The sequence below is a fragment of the Giraffa tippelskirchi genome, chromosome 10 (assembly GCF_054371585.1).
Source record: "Giraffa tippelskirchi isolate mGirTip1 chromosome 10, T2T-mGirTip1v1.2.pri, whole genome shotgun sequence".
Taxonomy (NCBI): domain Eukaryota; kingdom Metazoa; phylum Chordata; class Mammalia; order Artiodactyla; family Giraffidae; genus Giraffa; species Giraffa tippelskirchi.
Genome location: NC_137284.1, coordinates 16,398,263 through 16,423,243, shown reverse-complemented (window position 1 = coordinate 16,423,243; position 24,981 = coordinate 16,398,263). Strand labels below are relative to the sequence as shown.

The window sequence follows — 24,981 nt, the reverse complement described above, 5'->3', positions numbered from 1 at the left end:
GGAAGCAGCAGCTAATGGACCAGCCCCGAGGGCCAGGCCCGCACCTCCTGACAGTGTCCTCGGTCTGGTTTCAGGGCCCGGAGTCCAGGTTTCTGCCATAGACCCAGGGCCGAGGCTGTTTCCAAAGCCCTTGATAACTGTTTTCCCCGCGCGTCTCGCACAAACCCGCGGCTCGGCGCGCCTGTTCTCTCCTCCCACCCGGGCGCCCAGAGGAAATCGCTGAAAAGGGAGCCGGAGCGGAACCCTGGGACCCTGGGGGCGCTGCCCGCCTGTCGGCAGCGCGGAGCCGGCTGTGAGAGCAGAGGGGAACAGCCGGTCAGGACTCGCGTTCCCCGGGCTCCGGGCTCCGCTTTGCGCCGGCCTCCTCCTGGCCGCGCCCGCAGGGTGCAGGGGACCCGCAGGGGCGGCATCAGGATGAGCGGCCCTTAGGCGCACGCACGCCCACACCTCCTACTACTGCGCGCACCTCCGCGCCGCGCCCTCGGCCTGGGAAGGGACTGCCCCGCAGGGCGGATGCATACGCACGTGTTGTGCGCGTGTGTCCATGCGTGTGCGTAGACCTGTGCGCACGTGATCACAAGAGAGGGCTGCGAGGCAGGGAGCAGGGCGCGTGCGTGTGAACAGGGACAGTAAGGAGGTGCCCTAATAGGGACTTCTCAGCCGCCCAAGACTACCTGAAGCCACTGGATAGAAACCTCTAGGATGTAAGCTGTTTGAGGGGGGCTTGGTGTTTGATTGTTCACTGCCATATCTCCAGTGCCCGTATGGTACCTAAAACTTAGGAGGCTCTTAATCAATAGTTGCTGAGCTAATGACTGGATGCCGGGGCGGGGGGGGGGGGAGGGCATTCTAGAACCATAGAGAGTGAGAACAAAGCCACATTTCACCCCCTTGGCGATTCTTCCTGGCACCAGCCCTGCGCTCCCTCAAGGCCAGCCCTTCTCCACATACAGGTGATGCCAAGTTTTCTTTCCCACTCCCATTCTTCCATGTTCTCCCCTTGACCTCTGTGTCCGTGTCTCCTGCCTGTTGGCCCTCCGCTGTCAGAGAGGGACAGAGGGAAACGCAGAGGAGCCGAGCTCTGCCAGTGGAGCAATGGCCCGGTGGCCTCCCCCTTCTGGAAGCAAAGAGTGGGAGAAAAATATTCTGGAACACGCAATGGGTGCTCCAGAAATGTTAGTTCCTTTCCCTGAAGAGTAGGCAACATTCTGGGCGTGCCCTGTGTGTGACTGGGGATTGGTTCTAGTTTGATAATCACCGCCAGAACACCCCTCCTTTTTTTCGCAAAATGCCTTGAGGGGGATTTAATGGTAGCTGAAAATTGAGACAAGCTTCATTTCTAAAACATTCAGAAGTTAATATGCTATGAGTCATGTATTCTGCAGAGGCCTCCTCACACTCAGGAGAAAGGTTTTCCAAGTAATTAAACAATCATGTTGGACCAACCTGAAGTGCCCAAGCTCCCGTTTCTCCACTGTGGACCTTCCTCTGCCCACACCAGCTGCCTCCACAGCTACCCTGGTTGAGATTAGTAAATTCTTCCTTCAGCTGTGGGAGACACTGTGTGAAAACCAAATCCTACAATAACGTTTTTCATCACTAAAGGAAGGATCAGGTTTCACCCTCCTCAACCTGATTTAAGGACCTAACAGAAATAACAACATTCATGGGGTAATTAGGAAATTATCCTCTTACAAATTGGTAGATGTCTCCTTTCTTTTCCGTGGGATGAGATGGGAAGGGTATTATTTTTCTTTTTCCATGGTGAAGTGCCTGCGATTAACTATGCCACCCGGTAATTGTTCCCTTGTGTGTAAGCTGATAGCCTGCCGTTCCGGGGTGTACCTGCCAACGCACTCCAGAATAACATATTACAGCCTCCATGCCCTTCCTGATGAAAGGAAAACTTCAGTCATGTTTAGTTAAAGGAGCTCTTTCAACCTGGCCGGTCAATACCCTAGTATGCTATGCCAAGTTGCTTCAGTCGTGTCTCTTTGAGACCCTATGGGCTGTAGTTACCAGGTTCCTCTCTCTATGGGATTCTCCAGGCAAGAATACCGGAGTGAGTTGCCATGCCCTCCTCTGGGAGATCTTCCTGACCCAGGGATTGAACCCACGTCTCCTGCATCTCCTGCATTGGGAGGTGGGTTCTTTACCACTAGTGCCACCTGGGAAGCCCCAATACCCTAGAGGTGGAGAATTACACCAAGGGTAAGCAAAGATTCCCTCCAACTAGCTACACACTCATTTGTTAAAAGAGTGTGGGTGCATCCAGTCTGAGCCTTATCAATACTGCCTATTTCTATGCTTGTGGAGAACAGAGCTAATATTTCAGAGAACCCAGGAAGTCCCTAAGGGTCCCAGGAAAGATTTTTATTTGACAGGAGGGAGAAATTCCTAGCTGAAGATTCCTAAATCTGGAACTGTTTTAATTTATAGATCTTCTAAGATGTTATCAGAAACAAGACGAGAACTCAAAGATAAAAATGGAATTAACCTTGGCCTCCTTTTCCCACTCTATCTATTCTACTCTATTTATCTCACTCTTTTGTCTCGAGATCTCTCTCTCTCTCTCCTTCACATGCACACACATGTACACACATACACGCACACACCCACACACGCAGAGCAACCATACAACAGGTTTGACAGATCTCTTGGATTCAGTAAGGGACTTAAGGAGTTTTCAATAGCTAAAAGAAATACTAAAAGATACACATGTATCTGTGTGTGTGTACATAAACGTATTTTTCACCAACTGTCTTGTTGTTCAGTCGCTCAGTCGTGTCTGACTCTGTGGTCCCATGGACTGCAGCGCTCCAAGCTTCCCTGTCTTTTGCCATCTCCCGGAGCTTACTCAAACTCATGTCCGTTGAGTCAGTGATGCCATTCAACCATCTTGTTCTCTGTCATCCCCTTCTCCTGCCTTCTGTCTTTCTCAGCATTAGGGTCTTTTCCAATGAGTCGGCTCTTTATATCAGGTGGCCTAATATCAGCAACTGTCTAGCACTTGATATATTCCGAGAGCTCACACACATTCTTTTACTTAATCCAGCTGGCAGACAAAAGGCTGCCAGGCAGCGTCCACATCCCCAGTCCCACCAAGAAGGAAACTGAGACTAGGACACAGGGAGGTGACGTGACTTGGGTAGCGTCATGCTATCAGGATAAGATGCAGCTGAACCCGTCTTCCCTCCCAGGTCATCTGCCATACCTGAGAGCTTATTAGAGATGCCTGTTCTCAGGCCCCACCCCAGAACAGGGGAAGGGCCCAGCAATCTGTGCTAAATAGCCTTCCAGGTAATGCTGGTGTGCACTCAAGTTTGAGAACCACTGCATTAGAGCCTACAAGAGAATACCCAGACAGCCCTTCAAGATTAACTGACACCCCTCATCAGTTCTTTATAGTCTAACTGCATCCACCTGACACTGTTCCCTAAACATTTTTCATGTTTTTGATACCATGCTCCTGTTACTTTGAATGATAATTCTGTTCTTCTCTACCTGGCAAACTCTTGCTAATCATTTAAAACCCAGTTCAAAGACCTCCCCCGTCTCAAGATCTCACCCATCTTCTCCAGCAGTCCACTTACCTCCTCCACTGTCCCCCTACAGCCCCGGGACATACCTCCACAGCATCATCATGCCCTGGGCTTAAGTTTCTCAGCATCACCTTCCTAGTGGACTGTGATAAGGTCGGCGGCTTAAGTCTTATTGTCTCTTGGTATTCTCAGTAGTTAGCCCTGTGCCAGGAATACAGTGGGTGCTTAATAAATATGTATTGAACTAATGAATAAGTGAATGCATGAGCCGAAGCATCATTACAAGTGTGTTGAGTAATGGAGACCGGCGACTGGCCTGGGCACACAGCTGGCTGCTCCAGAGCCTGGTGTGACCCCCAGGCATCCTGACACCCAGCCCAAAATAGTAATTGTCTAATTTCTTTCACCTTGACTCCAGTCTTTAGGTAATGTAATTGTTAAACAAGAGAGTCATTTTTGGCTACTTTGTGACAGATAATTATGGCAAACACACTGAACAAGTAAAATTCTCCCCTTTAGGCTATAGCTGTGACTTGACGAGGTCACAGTCTGCCAGTTATCTCTGCATCTCTCTGTGTTTGTATTTATATATGGCACCTATTGCAATGGTATCTAGACCAACTATTAAACCATTTAGAATGCCCAGGAACCAATTTGTGGCAGCCAGCAATTAGCTCCATTCATGTTTTAAGTTTCCCTCCCTTTGAAGTTTAATAGATAGTTATTATGATGTAGTCTTTACTGCCTGCAAGTTTGCAGGCTGCTCAAAGCCTAAGTCTGCAGTGAGAGGAGGTTAGACTTGAAAGGGAGTGTGCACATAACCTAAAGTGACTCTTTGATTTCTTCTCCTACATCTGCTGCTTTGCCTGGGTCTTCTTCCTCTGTGAGGAGAGTCAGAATGAAAAGGGGTAAGGAACATGCCTATGTGTTCAGTTCTGTTCAGTTCAGTCACTCAGTCGTGTCTGACTCTTTGCAACCCCATGAACCGCAGCACGCCAGGCCTCCCTGTCCATCACCAACTCCTGGAGTCCACCCAAACCCATGTCCATTGAGTCAGTGATGCCATCCAACCATCTCATCCTCTGTTGTCCCCTTCTTCTCCTGCTCTCAATCTTTCCCAGCATCAGGGTCTTTTCGAATGAGTCAGCTCTTCGCATCAGGTGGCAAAAGTATTGGAGTTTCAGCTTCAACATCAGTCCTTCCAATGAACACCCAGGACTGATCTCCTTTAGGATGGACTGGTTGGATCTCCTTGCAGTCCAAGGGACTCTCAAGAGTCCTATGTGTTCATTCATTCATAAAAGCACACATTTAGTGAGCCTGACTTCATGTTAGGGTGCTGGGGATCCCCAGGGAGCAAGATGTGGTACCTACCTTCACAGAGCTCCTAGCCTAGTGGGAGAAGGGAGGGTTGTGAGTGGGAATTCACCATCCACTATGATGGATGTTACATAGAGGCACAAAGAGGGAAGGTTGCCTATGCGGAGAGCTTGAGCATGCACAGCACCTAGCCAGGTGACAGGGAGGGAAACCTGGGGGTAAGAAAGAGGAAGGCATTCCAGAAGGGGTGAAAGTAGTTCCCAGGGCTGAATCCAGGCTAGACATTGGTCTGCATCTTCAGTGGGATGCTTGAAATCCAGGTGGGAACTCACGAGAGGGCCAGGCTGTGAAGCATGGAGGTCAGTGAGAGTCTGGTAGGAGGACAGGAGGAGGCAGTAAGAGTGGGCATATTTTCTCAGCAGTGCTTCCTTGTGGGTGTCAGGCACAGCCAAAAGTTTGACCCCAGTTTGTTTTGAATCAAGAGCACTTCTCTTTCTTCCAGTCACTTGTGACTTTGGGGAGTAAGGACATTGCAGAAGACAGGGATTTGTGAATAAAGGATCAGAATTCATCATGATAGTCAACTTTCCCTTCCTAAAGGCTCTTTCCCTAAGACTTATAAAACATACTCAAAAGTCTCTTTCAGGGACTTCCCTGGTGGTCCAGTGGCTATGACTCACTTCTCCCAGAGCAGGGGGCTGCGTTCGATTCCTGGTCAGAGAACTAGATCCCACATGCTGCAACTAAGAGTTCACATGCCGCAACTAAAGATTTCACATGCCACAACGAAGGCAGAAGATCCCGTGTGCTACAACTAAGACCTAGCACAGCCCAGTAAGTATTTTTTTAAGAAGTCTCTTATCCTTAACAAAATGATCTAACTAAATACAAGCCTTCCTTCACCCGGTGATACTGGCAAGCTCTCCCTTTAACTCCTTCCTTCCTTTGTTAACCAAATTCCTCCACAAAATGCACTCACCCTCTCCTTTCATTCACTTTCCATCCATGGCTGCCAGGCTTGTGTCTCTACACCCACAGAACTACTACGATAAAGGTGGTCAATGGCCTTCAATGGCCATGTGTAATGGACTCATTCATTGATCCAGTCAACGAAGCTTTGTTTCATGTCTTCTCTGAATCAGGCACTGTTCCTGGCCTGCAGATACAGCAATGTAAAGGCTTTCTCAGAGTTTACCTTTCGGTGGGCTCCTTTTAGTTCTTAGGTCTCTGCAGCATTTGTGTCATTGAACTCTGCCTTCTGGTAACACTCTCTTGCTTTCTATTCACCAGTCTCCTGTGATTCGTCTATCTTCTTTATCATTCCTTCTCTATTGATTCATTAGGGCTTCCCTGGTGGCTCAGTCAGTAAAAAATCTGCATGCAATGCTGGATACTCAAGTTCGATCCTTGGGTTGGGAAGATCCCATGGAGAAAGAAGTGGCAACCCACTCCACTATTCTTGCCTGGGAAGTCTCAAGGACAGAAGAGCCTGGCGGGCTACAGTCCGTGGGGGTCACAAGGACACAACTTAACAACTGATTAAGACACAACTTAACGACTAAACCACCACCACCACCATCTATTCATTAAAGCGTTACTTTAAGTAAATTGTCTTCTAGGCTCTACACTTATCCTCCAAGGTTTTATCCTTCTCTTTGATTTTATCTGTCAGATATGTATCTCAATACCTGTATAATCAGCTCCCTCCATACATCTCCACATGGACAGCGCCTCAGTGTCCACCTAACCACAGCTGGACTCTAGGAACTGTGTGCCCACCCTGCTCCTCCTCCTGTGTTTCCCAGTTCAGTGAATCCTGCTATGCGATCGTGGACACTGAGAGCCACCCTGGACCTGTGATTTTTCCTTTTTCCTTTTTAGAAAATTTATATATCCTTAGAACATGTTTACTTGCAAGACATATATATATATATATAATTTTGGGGGAGCATACCATGCAGCAGGCAGGATCCTAGTTCTCCAACCAGGGATCAGACAATGCCCCCTGCAGTGAAAGTGTGGAATCTTAACCACTGGACCAGGAAGGAAATCCCTGTAAGATATTTTTTAATGTGCTCTCAGATAAAAATCTATGCTGTGCAATGTACTGAATAAGATGTCTGGACAAGAAAAAAAGCACAGCCCCAGCAGTGGCCTTGTGATTTGACCAACTGGGCTGGAAGAAACACAAGCTGGAATCAAGATTGCTGGGAGAAATATCAATAACCTCAGATATGCAGATGACACCACCCTTATGGCAGAAAGTGAAGAAGAACTGAAGAGCCTCTTGATGAAAGTGAAAGAGGAGAGTGAAAAAGTTGGCTTAAAGCTCAACATTCAGAAAACTAAGATCATGGCATCTGGTCCCATTACTTCATGGGAAATAGATGGGGAAACAGTGGAAACAGTGTCAGGCTTTATTTTTGGGGGCTCCAAAATCACTGGTGATGGTGATTGCAGCCATGAAATTAAAAGACGCTTACTCCTTGGAAGGAAGGTTATGGCCAACCTAGATAACATATTTAAAGGCAGAGACATTACTTTGCCAACAGAAGTCCGTCTAGTCAAGGCTATGGTTTTTCCAGTGGTCATGTATGGATGTGAGAGTTGGACGGTGAAGAAAGCTGAGCACCGAAGAATTGATGCTTTTGAACTGTGGTGTTGAAAAAGACTCTTGAGAGTCCCTTGGACTGCAAGGAGATCCAATCAATCCATCCTAAAGGAGATCAATCCTGGGTGTTCATTGGAAGGGCTGATGTTGAAGCTGAAACTCCAATACTTTGGCCACCTCATGCGAAGAATTGACTCATTGGAAAAGACCCTAATGCTGGGTAGGATTGGGGGCAGGAGGAGAAGGGGACGACAGAGGATGAGATGGTTGGATGGCATCACTGACTCGATGGACATGGGTTTGGGTAGACTCCGGGAGTTGGTGATGGACAGGGAGGCCTGGCGTGCTGCAATTCATGGGGTCGCAAAGAGTTGGACATGACTGAGCAGCTGAACTGAACTGAACTGATAGAAACAGCAAATTACCCCAACTACCTTGCTCATCACTCTCACATTTGGACCTGGACTTTTCTTATCCCTGTGCTCCCAAAGCCTACAGCCCCTGTCCTAGGCAGGACCCTCATCGTCACTTCTGGAACACTGCCACAGTCTCCTTGCCTCCAGACTGATTTCATCCAACTCTTCATTCTGCTAGCAGAGTGATTTCCCCAAATTTCAAAACTGACCATTTTCCTCCCCTATATTCTCATCTCCTCCAGCAGCAGTTCTCAATATGAAACCCCAAGACGCTTTCAGAAAGTCCACAAGTCAGATTTATTACATAATAATAGTGAAGCATTACTTACCCTTTTCACCATGCTGACATTTGCACTGATAGGGCAAAAGCCTTGATGGGTAAAACAGTGGGTGACTTAGCACAGATTATGGCCAGAGAACCAAATGGTACTATGAACTAGTAGTTGTAGTCTTAACATTGTTAACTCTTAGAAAGAAAAGCTGGTTTCATTTAATGTGCCTGATGAAGCAGAAAAAATATTAATTGTATTTATCTCAGCCCTGGAATGAGCATCTTTTTATTATTCTGTGTCAACGTGCAAAGTACCCATAAGGCAATTGTGCTGTGGTCCATGGGGTCTCTAAGAGTCGGACACGACTGAGCAACTTCACTTTCACTTTTCCCTTTCATGCACTGGAGAAGGAAATGGCAACCCACTCCAGTATTCTTGCCTGGAGAATCCCAGGGACGACGGAGCCTGGTGGGCTGCCATCTATGGGGTCGCACAGTCAGACATGACAAGCGACTTAGCGGCAGCAGCAGCAGCAGCAAAGTATGATGGTTGTCTCAGAGAAAAGCACTAGTGTGATCATTTGAGTTGCAAGCTAAACTAGTCTTGTTTCCCCTCACCTAACACCATTTTTATTTGAAAGTGTGACTGACAAACAGTACTTATTCAGACTTGGGTATTTGTCAGGCACATCCTTAAAGAATAATGAAGTGACTTGTCACTTTAAGGAAAATACCTGAGAATGTTTGCTGCCAGTGGAAAAAAATTGGATCTTATAAGCAAATATTAGAATTTTGGAAAAAGCATCTGCCACTACAAGCATGGTAGTTTCCCAATACTTAACGACTTTTCTGATGAGATTGATAGTGATGTTAACAAATATGAGAGGTTTCTCTTGGATCTTGTATCATGAGATGTGTCAACATTCAGATGAGTTACATGATTCTGTGAGTCAGTATTTTCCAAATGGCCAATGGTTGATGTTACGAAATCATGCATAAGTAAAAAAAGATCTGTTCAAGTGTGAGACAGACCAATGGGTCTTAATGTAACATTTTGAAATGTTCATTAATACAGCTTCAAATTCCACACTGAAACTCACCTTTAAGAAACTGCCTGTTACCAGATTTTAGTGTAGTATCAAAGAATATTCAAAACTATCTAAAAAGGCTATTAAAATACTCCTATCTTTTCCAACTACATATGGGGAAAGCAAGATTTTCTTCATATACTTTGACCAAAACATCGTATTGTAAAAAAATGGGGTGCAGATATGACAATCCAGCTATCTTGTATTAAAGCAGACACTTCTTGCAAATTTTTGTCTCAGACAATACAAATATATTATTTATTATTTTTAAAATTATTTAAAAAATAGTGTGGGTATGTGTGTGTGCGTTCAGTCATGTCCGACTCTTCGTGACCCCGTGGACTGTAGCCCTCCAGGCTCCTCTGTCCATGGGATTGTCCAGGCCAGAATACTGGAGTGGGTTGCCGTTTCCTCCAGGGGATCTTCCCAACCCATGGATCAAACCCACGACTCTGTGTCTCTCACATCGGCTGGCAGATTCTTTACCACTATACCACCTGGGAAGCCCTATTAAACATTCTTAATTTCAATGTTGAATAATAATATATGATCATAAGTATCAATATGTGTAATTCACATAAACATAAAATACTTTGAATCCTGAACATTTTTTTAAAAGTGTAAAGGAGTGTTAAAGCCAAAATATTTGAGAATAGCTGACCTAGAGGATTAAGGTCCCAATTTTTTTCTAGGTAGTTAATTTTTACAGAATAATTTGACTCAGTGTTCAAGGTTGAAATACTGATGGCTGATAAGTAACAGTAGTTTTTTTTTTTTTGGCTTCACCATACAGCATGTAGGGTATTAGTTCCCCAAAGAGAGATCAAACCCTCACCCCTGCCATTGGAAGTGCGAAGTCTTGACCACTGGACCACCAGGGGAGTCCTGTTTCTCTCAGGTGGGGCAGTGGTAAAGAATCCACTGCCAATATGGGAGATGCAGAAGACACAAGCTTGATCTCTGGGTGGGGAAGTTCCCCTGGAGAAGGAAATGGCAACCCATTCCAGTATTCTTGCCTGGGAAATCTCATGGATGGAAGAGCCTGGCGGGCTATAGTCCACAGGGTCACAGAGTCAGAAACGACTGAATGAGCACTCACGCAAACCTATACTAAGATTCACCAATTAAATTCTTACCAAGTTTGTTCCTCCCACCTTTCTTCCCCTCCCACATATAGTTATTTATATATATATGTATAATATATATTTTAATATTTTTTACAAATCATCTGAAAATTGGCTATATAGGACACTTCACTATTCAGGACACTTCACTCCCAAATATTTCCACACATTCCCAAAGAACAATAACATTTTTTATACAGCTACATCACCATTACCACTCCTAGGAAAATCAACATTAATTGAATAATATCTTGTGATATTCAAATTTTCCCAATTGTGCCAAGTATATGCTTTCTAGCTGTTTTCTCCTTTGATTTAGGAACTACTCAAAATACGTGTATTGCAACAGCTCAATATCAAAAAGACAAACAACTCAATCCAAAAATGAGCAGAAAATCTAAATAGGCATTTCTCAGAAGGCAATGGCACCCCACTCCAGTAGTCTTGCCTGGAAAATCCGATGGACAGAGGAGCCTGGTAGGCTACAGTCCATGGGGTCACTAAGAGTCGGACACAACTGAGCGACTTCACTTTCACTTTTCACTTTCGTGCATTGGAGAAGGAAATGGCAACCCACTCCAGTGTTCTTGCCTGGAGAATCCTAGGGATGGGGGAGCCTGGTGGGCTGCCGTCTATGGGGTCACACAGAGTCGGACACGACTGAAGCAACTTAGCAGCAGCAGCATTCTGACCTGTGTGAGGTGATATCTCATTGTACTTTTGATTTGCATTTCTCTAATAATGAGCGATGTTGAGCATATTTTCATGTGTTTGTTAGCCATCTCTATGTCTTCTTTGGAGAAATGTCTGTTTAGGTCTTTTTCCCACTTATTGATTGGGTTGTTTGTTTTTCTTGTATTGAGTTGTATGAACTGCTTGTATATTTTGGAAATTAATCCTTTGTCAGTTGTTTCATTTGCTATTATTTTCTCCCATTCTGAGAGTTGTCTTTTCACCTTGATTATAGTTTCCTTTGCTGTGCAAAAGCTTTTAAGTTTAATCAGATCCCTCTTGTTTACATTTGTTTTTATTTCTGTTACTCTAGGAGGTGAGTCATAGAGGATCTTGCTTTGATTTATGTCATTGAGTGTTCTGCCTATGTTTTCCTCTAAGAATTTTATAGTTTCTGGTCTTACATTTAGGTCTTTAATCCATTTTGAGTTTATCTTTCTGTATGATGTTAACAAGTGTTCTAATTTCATTCTTTTACATGTAGCTGTCCAGTTTTCCCAGCACCATTTATTGAGGAGGCTGTCTTTGTCCCATTGTATATTCTTGCCTCCTTTGTCAAAAATAAGGTGCCCATAGGTGCATGGGTTTATTTCTGGGCTTTCTGTCTTGTTCCATTGGTCTATATTTCTGTTTTTGTGCCAGTACTATACTGTCTTGATGACTGTAGCTTTGTAGTATAATCTGAAGTCAGGAAGGTTGATTCCTGCAGCTCCATTCTTCTTTCCCAAGACTGCTTTGGCTATTTGGGGTCTTTTGTGTTTCCATATGAATTGTGAAATTTTTTTTTCTAGTTCTGTGGAAAATGTCAATAGTAATTTGATAGGAATCTCACTGAATCCATAGGTTGTGTTTGGTAGAATAATCATTTTCACAATAATTGATTCTTCCTACCCAGGAACATGGACTATCTCTCCATCTGTTTATGTCATCTTTGATTTCTTTCATCAATGTCTTATAATTTTCTGTGTACAGTTATTCTGTCTCCTTAGGTAAGTTTATTTCTAGATATTTAATTCTTTTTGTTGCAATGGTGAATGGGATTGATTCCCTAATTTATCTTTCTGATTTTTCATTGTTAATATATAGAAATGCAAGTGATTTCTATGTATTGATTTTGTATCCTGAAACTTTTCTAAATTCACTGATTAGCTCTAGTAATTTTCTGATACTATCTTTAGGGTTTTCTATGTACAGTATCATGTCATCTGCAAACAGTGAGAGCTTTACTACTTCTTTTCCAATCTGGATTCCTTTTATTTCTTTTTCTTCTCTGATTGCTGTAGCTAGGACTTCCAGAACTATGTTGAATAATAATGGTGAAAGTGAACACCCTTGCCTTATTCCTGATCTTAGGGGGAATGCTTTCAGGTTTTCACCATTGAGAATAATTTTTGCTGTAGGCTTATCATTTCACCCAGCTGTGGATGCGACTGGTGATAGAAGCAAAGCCTGATGCTGTAAAGAGCAGTATTGCATAGGAACCTGGAATGTTATGTCCATGAATCAAGGCAAATTGGAAGTGATCAAACAGGAGATGGCAAGAGTGAACATTGACATTCTAGGAATCAGCGAACTAAGATGGACTGGAATGGGTGAATTTAACTCAGATGACCATTATATCTACTACTGTGGTCAGGAATCCCTTAGAAGAAATGGAGTAGCCATCATGGTCAACAAAAGAGTCCGAAATGCAGTACTTGGATGCAATCTCAAAAACGACAGAATGATCTCTGTTTGTTTCCAAGGCAAACCATTCAATAACACGGTAATCCAAGTCTATGCCCTGACCAGTAACGCTGAAGAAGCTGAACTTGAACGGTTCTATGAAGACCTACAAGACCTTTTAGAACTGACACCCAAAAAAGATGTCCTTTTCATTATAGGGGACTGGAATTCAAAAATAGGAAGTCAGGAAACACCTGGTGTAACTGGCAAATTTGGCCTTGGAGTACAGAATGAAGCAGGGCAAAGGCTAATAGAGTTTTGCCAAGAGAATGCACTGGTCATAGCAAACACCCTCTTCCAACAACACAAGAGAAGACTCTACACATGGACATCACCAGATGGTCAACATCGAAATCAGATTGATTATATTCTTTGCAGCCAAAGATGGAGAAGCTCTATACAGTCAGCAAAAACAAGACTGGGAGCAGACTGTGGCTCAGATCATGAACTCCTTATTGCCAAAATCAAACTTAAATTGAGAAAAGTAGGGAAAACCACTAGACCATTCAGGTATGACCTAAATAAAATCCCTTATGATTATACAGTGGAAGTGACAAATAAATTTAAGGGACTAGATCTGATAGACAGAGTGCCTGATGAACTATGGACAGAGGTTTGTGACATTGTACAGGAGACAGGGATCAAGACCATCCCCATGGAAAATAAATGCAAAAAAGCAAAATGGCTGTCTGAGGAGGCCTTACAAATAGCTGTGAAAAAAGAGAAGCAAAAAGCAAAGGAGAAAAGGAGATATATTCCCATCTGAATGCAGAGTTCCAAAGAATAGCAAGGAGAGATAAGAAAGCCTTCCTCAGCGATCAATGCAAAGAAATAGAGGAAAACAACAGAATGGGAAAGACTAGCGATCTCTTCAAGAAAATTAGAGATACCAAGGGAACATTTCATGCAAATATGGGCTCGATAAAGGACAGAAATGGTATGGACCTAACAGAAGCAGAAGATATTAAGAAGAGGTGGCAAGAATACACAGAAGAAGTGTACAAAAAAGATCTTCATGACGCAGATAATCACAATGGTGTGATCACTCACCTAGAGGCAGACATCCTGGAATGTGAAGTCAAGTGGGCCTTAGAAAGCATCACTACGAACAAAGCTAGTGGAGGTGATGGAATTCCAGTAGAGCTATTTCAAATCCTCAACGATGATGCTGTGAAAGTGCTGCACTCAATATGCCAGCAAATCTGGAAAACTCAGCAGTGGCCACAGGATTGGAAAAGGTCAGTTTTCATTCCAATCCCAAAGAAAGGCAATGCCAAAGAATGCTCAAACTACCGCACAATTGCACTCATCTCACATGCTAGTAAAGTAATGCTCAAAATTCTCCAAGCCAGGCTTCAGCAGTACATTAACCGTGAACTTCCAGATGTTCAAGCTGGTTTTAGAAAAGGCAGAGGAACCAGAGATCAAATTGCCAACATCCAATGGATCATCGAAAAAGCAAGAGAGTTCCAGAAAAACATCTATTTCTGCTTTATTGACTATGCCAAAGCCTTTGACTGTGTGGATCACAATAAACTGTGGAAAATTCTGAAAGAGGTGGGAGTACCAGACCATCTGACCTGTCTCTTGAGAAACCTGTATGCAGGTCAAGAAACAACAGTTAGAACTGGACATGGAACAACAGACTGGTTCCAAATAAGAAAAGGAGTACGTCAGGGTTATATATTGTCACCCTGCTTATTTAACTTATATGCAGAGTACATCATGAGAAACGCTGGGCTGGAAGAAACACAAGCTGGATCAAGATTGCTGGGAGAAATATCAATAACCTCAGATATGCAGATGACACCACGCTTATGGCAGAAAGCGAAGAAGAACTAAAGAGCCTCTTGATGAAAGTGAAAGAGGAGAGTGAAAAAGTTGGCTTAAAGCTCAACATTCAGAAAACTAAGATCATAGCATCTGGTCCCATCACTTCATGGGAAATAGATGGGGAAAGAGTGGAAACAGTGTCAGGCTTTATTTTTTTGGGCTCCAAAATCACTGGTAATGGTGACTGCAGCCATGAAATTAAAAGACGCTTACTCTTTGGAAGGAAGGTTATGACCAACCTAGAGAGCATATTAAAAAGCAGAGACATTACTTTGCCAACCAAGGTCCATCTAGTCAAGGCTATGGTTTTTCCAGTGGTCATGTATGGATGTGAGAGTTGGACGGTGAAGAAAGCTGAGCACTGAAGAATTGATGCTTTTGAACTGTGGTGTTGGAGAAGACTCTTGAGAGTCCCTTGGACTGCAAGGAGATCCAACCAGTCCATCCTAAAGGAGATCAGTCCTGGGTGTTCATTGGAAGGACTGATGTTGAAGCTGAAACTCCAATACTTTGGCCACCTCATGCGAAGAGTTGACTCATTGGAAAAGACCTTAATGCTGGGAAGGACTGGGGGCAGGAGGAGAAGGGGATGACAGAGGATGAGATGGTTGGATGACATCACTGACTCGATGGACATGGGTTTGGGTAGACTCCGGGAGTTGGTGATGGACAGGGAGGCCTGGCGTGCTACGATTCATGGGGTCGCAAAGAGTCGGAAACGACTGAGCGACTGAACTGAACTGAACTGATATTGAGGTAGTTTCCTTCTATGGCCATTTTTTGAAGTGTTTTAATAAAAAATGGATGCTAAATTTTGTCAAAGGTTTTTTCTGCATGTATTGAGATTATCATATGGTTTTATCTTTCAATTTGTTAATATGGTGTATCACATTGATTAATTTGCATACACTGAAGAATCCTTATATCCCTGGAATAAATCCTACTTGATCATAGTGTATGAGCTTTTTGATGTGTTGCTGAATTCTGTTTGCTAAAATTTTGTTGAGGATTTTTGCATCTATGTTCATCAGTGATATTGGCCTGTGGTTTTGATTTTTTGTGTTGTCCTCGTCTGGTTTTGGCATCAGGGTGATGGCAGCCTTGTAGAATGAGTTTGGAAGTGTTCCTTCCTCTACAATTTTTTGAAAGAGTTTTAGAAGGATAGGCATTAGCTTTTCTCTAAATGATTGATAGAATTCTCCTGTGAAGGCATCTGGTCCTGGGCTTCTGTTTTTTTGGGAGAGTTTTGATCACAGTTTCAATTTCAGTGCTTGTAATTGGGTTGTTCATAATTTCTATTTCTTCCTTGTTTAGTCTTGGAAGATTGAGCTTTTCTAAGAATCTGTCCATTTCTTCCAGGTTATCCATTTTATTGCCATATTGTTATTCATTATAGTCTCTTATAATCTTTTGTATTTCTGCATTGTCTGTTGTAACCTCTCCTTTTTCATTTCTAATTTTGTTGATTTGAGTCTTCTCTCTTTTTTCCTTGATGAGTCTGGCCAAAGGTTTGTCAATTCTGTTTATTTTCTCAAAGAACCAGCTTTTAGTTTTATTAATCTTTACTATTGCTTCTTTCATTTCTTCTTCATTTATTTCTGCTCAGATCTTTATGATTTCTTTCCTTCTACTAATTTTGGGGTTTTTTTGTTCTTCTTTTTCCAGTTGTTTTAAGTGTAAAGTTAGGTTCTCTATTCAATATTTTTCTTATTCCTTGAGGTAGGATTGTATTGCTATAAACTTCCCTCTTAGGACTGCTCTTGCTGCATCCCATAGGTTTTGAGTTGTCGTGTTTTCATTGTCATTTGTTTCTAGAAAGTTTTTGATTTCCCTTTTTATTTCTTCAGTAACCTGTTGGTTATTTAGAATTGTATTGTTTAATCTCCATGTGTTTGTGTTTCTTAGAGTGTTTTCTTGTAATTGGTGTCTAATCTCATAGTATTTTGGTCAGAGAAGATGCTTGATACAATTTCAATTTTCTTGAATTTACTGAGATTTGATTGGTGACCCAAGATGTGGTCTATCCTGGAGAATGTTCCATGTGCACTTGAGAAGGTGTAGTCTTCTGCATTCGGATGGAATGTCCTGAAGATATCAATGAGATCCATCTCATCTAATGTATCATTTAAGACTTGTGTTACCTTATTATTTTTCTGTTTTGATGATCTGTCCATTGGTGTGAGTGGGGTGTTAAAGTCTCCTACTATTATTGTACTACTGTCAATTTCTCCTTTTAAGTCTGTTAGTGTTTGCCTTATGTATTAAGGTGCTCCTATGTTGGGTGCATGGATATTTACAATTGTTATGTCTTCCTCTTGGACTGATCCCTTGATCATTATGTAGTGTCCTTCCTTATCTTGTAATCTTCTTTATTTTAGGGTCTATTTTGTCTGATATAAGGATTGCTACTCCAGCTTTCTTTTGCTTCCCATTTGCATGGAATATATTTTTCCATCCTCTCACTTTCAGTCTATATGTCTTTAGGTCTGAAGTGGGTTTCTTGTAGACAGCATATATATGGGTCTTGTTTTTGTGTCCATTCAGCCAGTCTGTGTCTTTTGGTTGGAGCATTTAATCCATTTACATTTAAAGTAATTATTGATATGTGTGTTCCCTTTGCCATTTGCTTAATTGTTTGGGGTTGATTTTGTAGATCTTTTTCCTTCTCTTGTATATCTTGACTATATAAGTCCCTTTAACATTTGTTGTAAAGCTGGTTTGGTGGTACTGAATTCTCTTAACTTTTGCTTGTTTGAAAAGCTTTTTATTTCTTCATCAATTTTGAATGAGATCCTTACCAGGTACAGTAATCTTGGTTGTAGATTTTTCCCTTTCAGTACTTTAAACATTTCCTGCCATTCCCTTCTGACCTGCAGAGTTTCTGCTGAAAGATCAGCTGTTAAACGTATGGCCTGTCCCTTATATGTTACTTGTTGCTTTTCCATTGCTGCTTTTAATAGTCTTTCTTTGTGTTTAGTCTTTGTTAGTTTGATTAGTATGTGTCTTGGTATGTATCTCCTTGGGTTTATCCTGTATGGGACTCTTTGTGCTTCTTGGACTTGATTGACTATTTCCTTTTCCATGTTGGGGAAATTTTCAACTATTATTTCTTCAAATTTTTTCCCATACCCTTTCTTTTTCTCTTCTTCTTCTGGGACCCTGTAATTTGAATGTTGGTGCATTTGATATTGTCCCAGAGGTCTCTGAGACTATCCTAAGTTCTTTTCATTCTTTTTACTTTATTCTGCTCTTCAGAAGTTATTTTCACAATTTTATTTTCCAGCTCACTGATTCGTCCTTCTGCTTCAGATATTTCTATTGATTCCTTCTAGAGTATTTTTAATTTCAGTAATTGTGTTGTTTGTCTCTGTATGCTTATTCTTTAATTCTTCCAAGTCCTTGTTAGTTGATTCTTGCATTTTCTCCATTTTGTATTCAAGATTTTTGATCATCTTTACTATCATTATTCTGAATTCCTTTTCAGATAGTTTGCCTATTTCCTCTTCATTTATTTGGACTTCTGTGTTTCTAGTTTGTTCCTTCATTTGTGTAGTATTTCTCTGCCTTTTCATTATTTTTTTTTTTAATTATTGTGTTTGAGGTCTTCTTTTCCCAGGCTTCAAGGTTGAATTCTTTCTTCCTTTTGGTTTCTGCCCTCTAAAGTTGGTCCAGTGGTTTGTGTAAGCTTCAGAGCCTGTTGGGCTGCCGTCTATGGGGTTGCACAGAGTCGGACACGACTGAAGCGACTTAGCAGCAGCAGCAGTAGCAGCAGCAGCAGCATCTTATAGGGTGAGATTTGTGCTGAGTTTTTGTTTGTTTGTTTGTTTTTCCTCCGAAGAGCAAGGCTGAGTGAGGTGGTAATCCTGTCTGCTGATGATTGGGTTTGTATTTTTGTTTTGTTTGTTGTTTAGATGAGGTGTCCTGCACAGGGTGCTACTGGTGGCTGGTTGATGCAGGGTCTTGTATTCAAGTGGTTTCCTTTGTGTGAGTTCTCAGTATTTGATACTCCCTAGGGTTAGTTCTCTGGTAGTCTAGGGTCTTGGAGTCAGTGCTCCCACTCCAAAGGCTCAGGGCTTGATCTCTGGTCAGGAATGAAGATTCCACAAGAGGTTTGTTATGACATTAAGGGAGATTAAAATAAATACCTAAAAACGAGAAACCAAAGAGGAATCCCAGACAAATGGCAGTTACAAAATCAGGCAAATAATAATTAAAATAATGGAATATACACATGTACATATATACCCATAAGCAAAGTCAAAACAGTCCAAGAAAAATAAAGTACAGAAGATTGATCCAGTGAACAAAGGAAATAAAAAATTACATTTACCAGTTAAGAACAAAACTAACTAAAGCACAAACCAGAAAACAAAAGTAAAGCAAGGTGCCAAGTGGGAAATAAAGCAATGAAAATAAAACTAACAAATAAGTTGAGAGGAAAGGTAAAAAAGAAAAGAAAGAAAGAATAGATATGCAAAGTTAAATAGAGGTAGATGAAGATTTATATACATTAAAGGTTAAGTGCAAGGGAAAAAGAACAGTAGGAAAAGCAAACAAAGGAATAAATGTTGAAAAAAGAATAATAAAATAATAAAAATAAATAAAATATATACAAATATAAATAAATTAATTTTAAAAGTAAGTTTTTTAAGTTAAAAAAACTAAAAATTAAAATTAAAAAAAGAGAGAGAAAAAAAAGGGAAATTCCACAGAACTGCAAAAGCCCAATGTAGAGGCAGAGGTTTATAATAACAATAAAAAATGCGACTGAGAAAAAGAAAAAGTTTAAATGCCTAATTAGATTTCATAGTGCCAATAAAATTGACAACTACAACAGAGGTGGGGAAAAAAAGAAAAATATCCAAAAGAATCTATAGGACAAGTCAAAACACAGAAAAATAAATGTTTTTCTTGAGTCACTGCTGTCAGAGTCCTTTCCCTCTCTGGGAGGCACAGTCCACCTCGCCTCCCTAGGATGCCCTCTAACACTGTGCTATCAGACCTATTGTGGGGGCAGCTCAGGTTCTAATCTTGGTCCTACTGCTGTGCGTTCTTGCCTCCAATGTCCACAGCTATCAGAACTGGTGTGTTTTCGTTTGTGGGAGCTCTCAATGTCCTTTTATATATTCCACAGACACAGTCTGCCTTGTTGGTCGTGTGGATTTAATCTGCGGCTTATACAGCTGGTGGGAAAGTTTTAGGTCTTCTTCCTTAGCCACGCTGCCCCTGGGTTTCAACTGTGGTTTTATTTCCACCTTTGCATGTGGGTCATATACTGGGGTTTGTTCCTGAGGCTTCCCTGGAGGACTTGGGTTTACCCCTGTGAGGGCCAGGTGTGGAGGTGGTACAGCTGCTTGGGTTGCAGGGGTTCTGGCAGCACCACTTACTCAGGGGAGTTGGTGGCTAGGGCAGCAGGAAGTGTAGTGCTCTAAAAGGGTATGGCAACCAGTATTGGCCAATATGCTCCAGTATTCTTGCCTGGAGAACCCCCCTGACAGAGAAGCCTGGCAGGCCACAGTCTACAGGGTCGCAAAGAGTTGGACATGACCAAAGCAACCCTGTGTGCATAGATGCAAGATTTTCCCCCTCCTGTGGCCGCTCTGCCCCAGTGAGAGTTGAGTATGAAGTGGTGCAGCTGCTTGGCTTGTGGGGACCCTGGTGGCACAGTGTGCAGGGACACAGACTGCCTCCACCCAGAAGTTTTTGACCACCTCAGAGTCTTTTCAAGCCTCTTGTAGCTGGCGATCAGAAGGCTTCTTTGACCAGTCTTTCTCCATAGCTCCATCCCTTCAGGCACTTAGAGGGCTCCCTTACCTGGGGTACTTCCCTGTTGTTGGGCACGTCAGGCACAGAGAGGGCCCTCCTGGCCAGGGTCCTACTTTGTAGATTGGTGCATCAGGCACTTAAAGGGGCACCCTGGGTGGGATCCTGCTCTGTAGTTCAGTGTGTCTGGCTTTTGATGGGCCAGCCTCCCTATTGTTCAGCTGCCAATGCTGTTGTGTGGGGGAGAGAGAGGCTATGGTGATGGCTCTACCCCTAGGTGTGACTCGGCAGTATCACCTTGCTTCTATGGCTGCCCGGCTTTCCTCCACAAGCATTTTCCACGCCAGTCTCCTCCCTCCCATCCCCTCGATCAGTCTCTCCACAGTCAACAGCAGCCCTTGCCCTGGGATTGCTCCACAATCCCTAAACTCCAGCTCCCAGCCACTGCGCCTTCCACGGGACTTGCGTCCCTGTCCAGGATATGTATGGCTGCAGCAAAGACTGTCTGATTCTCATTCCATTTAGGCTGCCAGAGATCAGCTCTTTCATTCTCAGCCTTAAATATTTATCATCTGACTCAGACAATTGCCCTCATGTGGGGCTCGAACCCCTGCTTCAGTTCCCTGAGGGCAGGTCCAGTCCTACTAACACTCCTGTTTTTCCCCCTAGTTTGTTAGTCCTACCGAGTTTTGTGTGGTTCTATATATTCTTTTCCACTGGTAAGGTACTCCTGTCTGCTCTCAGCTGGTGTCCTGCATGCACTTCTGTGTCTGAAGGTGTATTCCTGATGTACCCATGGAGAGAGATGTACTCTACGTCTACAACAACAAATAGTAATAGTCAACAACTTATTATTATATATTTTCTTCTTTACAGAAAACTTTTCAAATATCTAGTATAACCCAATCACAGAAAAGCTGTTCATTGTTCATTATTATGGCCAATTTTTATTATTTAAAAACATATAAGTAAAGTGTTATGGAAAAATACAGAATAAATTATGATTTGGGGAATACCTAGGAATTTCAATTTCTTGTTTCTGCCTCACAAAAATTATTATCTGTCAGGAATTTGGAAATGCTGTCCTGTATTAAGGCAGCCACAGTGAAAGTAGAGAGGAAAATAAAAAATAGAAGGATATTTAAGAGGTAAATCATCAGATTTAGTGGCTGATTTAACGTGAGAAATAGGGAAGAAGTGAGTCCAGAATAACTGCTGAAGTGTCTGGTTTTGTGGACATGGGTGGTGAAGATTTTGGGAAGAGAAGCTGTCTGGGACAGCTAGATTGTTGGAACACAGAAAGTTTGAGGAATGAGCCTGAGTCATTCGACTTAGAGTGTTCCCTCTGTTTGGGGCTCAGCAAAGAGGTCTGTTCTAGAAACAGAGGCTCAAGATTCAGTAACAAACAGGAGTCAGAATTCTGGGCAAGTTGGTATTTGCTTCCAACTATTTGGGACTTGTTTAAGACATTGACAGTATAACAGCAGAGGTGGGCGTCTGGGAGCAGGATGGGGTAATTATTTTAGTGCTTTCCCAACCTTACACATTATCTTAGTCATTTTGGCAAGCAAACAAACCATAACGACAACCGGTTATGGTCTTTAGCCTCTCGAACTTCCGAAGTTACAGATTTATGTACTTCAAAGCAATGAAACAGAAGTGCCTTTTGGTTTTCCTTTAGTTGAAACCACAATTTGAGGGAGAAGGAGAAATATTTCCCTATTTTTTTTCTTTTAATTACAACATTGTAAAACATAGAGGAAAAACTTATGAAAATAAGGTAAATCAACTAGGAAGTCATAGAGAAGAGGAGATGAAGAGAACCCAGCATTATCTCATGTGTAACCTGGCATTAGCCCATGTGCTACCTTTAACCTTGTGGGCCATAAGGTCCTCATTCTAATCAGTTTTTAAAAATTGACCATCTGTGACTGTGTTCTTGTCTGTATGCTATAGAGCTCTTAAACAAGAGCTCCAGAGTCAGACAAATTAAGGTTTGAATCCTGACTCCACTGCTTCCAGCTATGTGACCTGAGGTAATCTGTATAATCCCTCTAAGTTTCAGTTTCCGTAGATGCAAAATGAGTCATCCTCGACTTCTCCCATTCTCTAACCCATCCAGGCATCTACTAAACATTTCTTGTCTCTGCCACCACCTCTCTGTCCCCACTGCCAGTTCCCAAGTCCAGGCTATGGATGTGTTGTGTACAAACCCTTACAACAGCCACCTATCACTCTCCCCACATTTAATCTTGCACTCTTGAATGTCCATTCTTGATCCCACAGCCAGAGTGATAATCTGAAATCATAAACTCTACAATTAAAAATGCTGTAGTATCTCTCTACTGCTCTTAGCTTTCACCACCTATCACCACCTCCAACACTCTCTGACCCCCCTCTGGCCTTAGGGGCTTTGCACAAATATAAGACAACCTCCATCTCCTCCATCCTGTGCACTTTGACTACCTAACCCGTTTTTATCCTGCAAGTTTCAGCTTGGAGGCCATTTTCTCAGGAAGTCTCTCTCCCCTATCCCCAGTTCTGGATTAGATTCTCATTAGAGGTGTTCCTATAACACAGTATACTTCCCTCATCCATTCTGCATTCTGTTTTCCCTAATTTTGTATTAAATGTTTTTAATAACTACATATTGTATTAGTGAAGTGAAGTTGCTCAGTTGTGTCCGACTCTTTGCAACTCTATGGCCTGTAGCCTGCCAGGCTCCTCCGTCAATGGGATTTTCCAGGCAAGAATACTGGAATGGGTTGCCATTTTCTTCTCCAGCTTATTGTATTAGTCACGGTTTTATTAAGAAAAGAGAAACCACTCTCTATACCCCACAAGTATTAGGAGTTTTAAGAAATTAAGGCTTATGCAACCATTGGGATAGCAAAGATCAAGAAAGTTGTCATAAACGCTCTCAACCTATGACATTGAAGCATGTGATCCCCAAGAGCTGAACTGGGAAGCTATACAACTTATGAATCTCTGAAATGCTTCCACCAGCCGTTTCAGCCTGTAGCATAACATAGGCGATTCTCAAAAAATCTATCTAAAGCAGTTTGAACCTGCATTTCTCTGTGTATCTGCCTCCATCTGCCTCTGGAGAATAATGATTCCTTCTTCTGCTCCCCTTTCCTCCTAAGTGCCTTTCATGGGATGATGCCTCCTGGAACCAGGCAGAGAAGAGGTGCCTGGAAATGTAGCTACCGGCTTCTCTTCTTCGAGGCAAGAAGACCTCAGAAGGGGATTTCAGTGATGTCCAGTTTACAACCCACCATTCAGCACATCTATCCTATGACAACTGGAAACATTTGTGTTAATGACATTAATGGTATATTGAACTTTATAGACATTCTGCTTGTTCACTGGGCACCAAGGCCCAGGTTCCTCTTAAATCACAAGAACTGCCTGGCAATGCACCTTCAATCTGGTCTGGACAATGAATGTTATGACTGAAGCTGAGTTGCTCGTGTACTTTTATGACTCCTAAGTGGATAGATGAGTCACATCCTTGGGTCCTACACACAATCCATTAAAAACAACAAGTCTCTACTGACCTGGGAAGAAACAGAGCAGTCTTGCACTCGCTGATTCCATTCCTGGCAAGGTTGCAGTAAGTCAAAGTGTTGGATGGTGAATCAGATTTCCTAGCAAAAACTAAGCCACTTGCGTTACCAACAGCCGAGTGACAAACTTTTTCTAGAAAATGACCCAAATGCCGTAATCAACTGAATGCAAATTCTATATCTGTACACAAGTCAGTATAAAGCTTTATGAAATGTTTAAATACCAAACAGGGTGATAGAAAAGCCAACCACTGTCATACAATAATCAATTAAACCTTTAATATCTTATCATGATTTTCGTTATATTTACCACAATGAGTAGAAAATGAAACTGCATTTTTCTAAGCAATTTTTGGATATGTTCTGATAAGATTCTTTAAATAGAACTTTGAGGAAACAGGGGTTTGTGATGACTTGGAGGAAATAAATCCCGGGAGGCATGCACCTGCTGCCAAGTTGTTAGTGCAAATTTTCTTGAAGCTGGCAAATATACAAAGCAACATGTAATTTGGTCATTAGCATTTGAATTCTGTTTTGCTTTCTGAACTGCTACTCCATAAGCACTAACTACTACCTTTATCCTATCTTATGGTAGGCATACTTCTTAAAGAATTTTTGCTTTTAGGATGCACAACCTAACCTTTGTTTGCCCTGAAATTTCCATCATTTCATCTCCTATTACATTGTTTCTGAGTGTCAAGAATGCTCCCTTCCTTGCCTGGAATTATAGCCAAATATTGGTCAAATATACATCATTAGTTTGGTCTCGAGTCCAGAAATGATTGTTGTGCAGCTATAGTTGAATTGAATCCTCTAGTGGAGAAATATACTTTCCACTAAAAAAGAAAAAATACTCAAAAAAAAAAAAAAGAGTGAGGGTTTCTCTGGTGGCTCAGTGGTAAAGAATCCGCCTGCCAGTGCAGAAGATATGGATTCGATCCCTGGTCTGGGAAGATCCCATGTGCCGCAGAGCAGCTAAGCCACAGG

The 24,981-nt window shown here is 42.4% G+C and overlaps 1 long non-coding RNA gene across 1 annotated transcript; it reads left to right on the top strand.

The window, feature by feature from the left end:
• Nucleotides 1-893: 893 nt before the first annotated feature.
• LOC145522731 (uncharacterized) lies at nt 894-24,222 on the top strand. The gene is made up of 2 exons (XR_014066145.1): nt 894-953; nt 23,572-24,222. It is a non-coding gene; the product is annotated as an uncharacterized LOC145522731 (long non-coding RNA).
• Nucleotides 24,223-24,981: the final 759 nt, after the last annotated feature.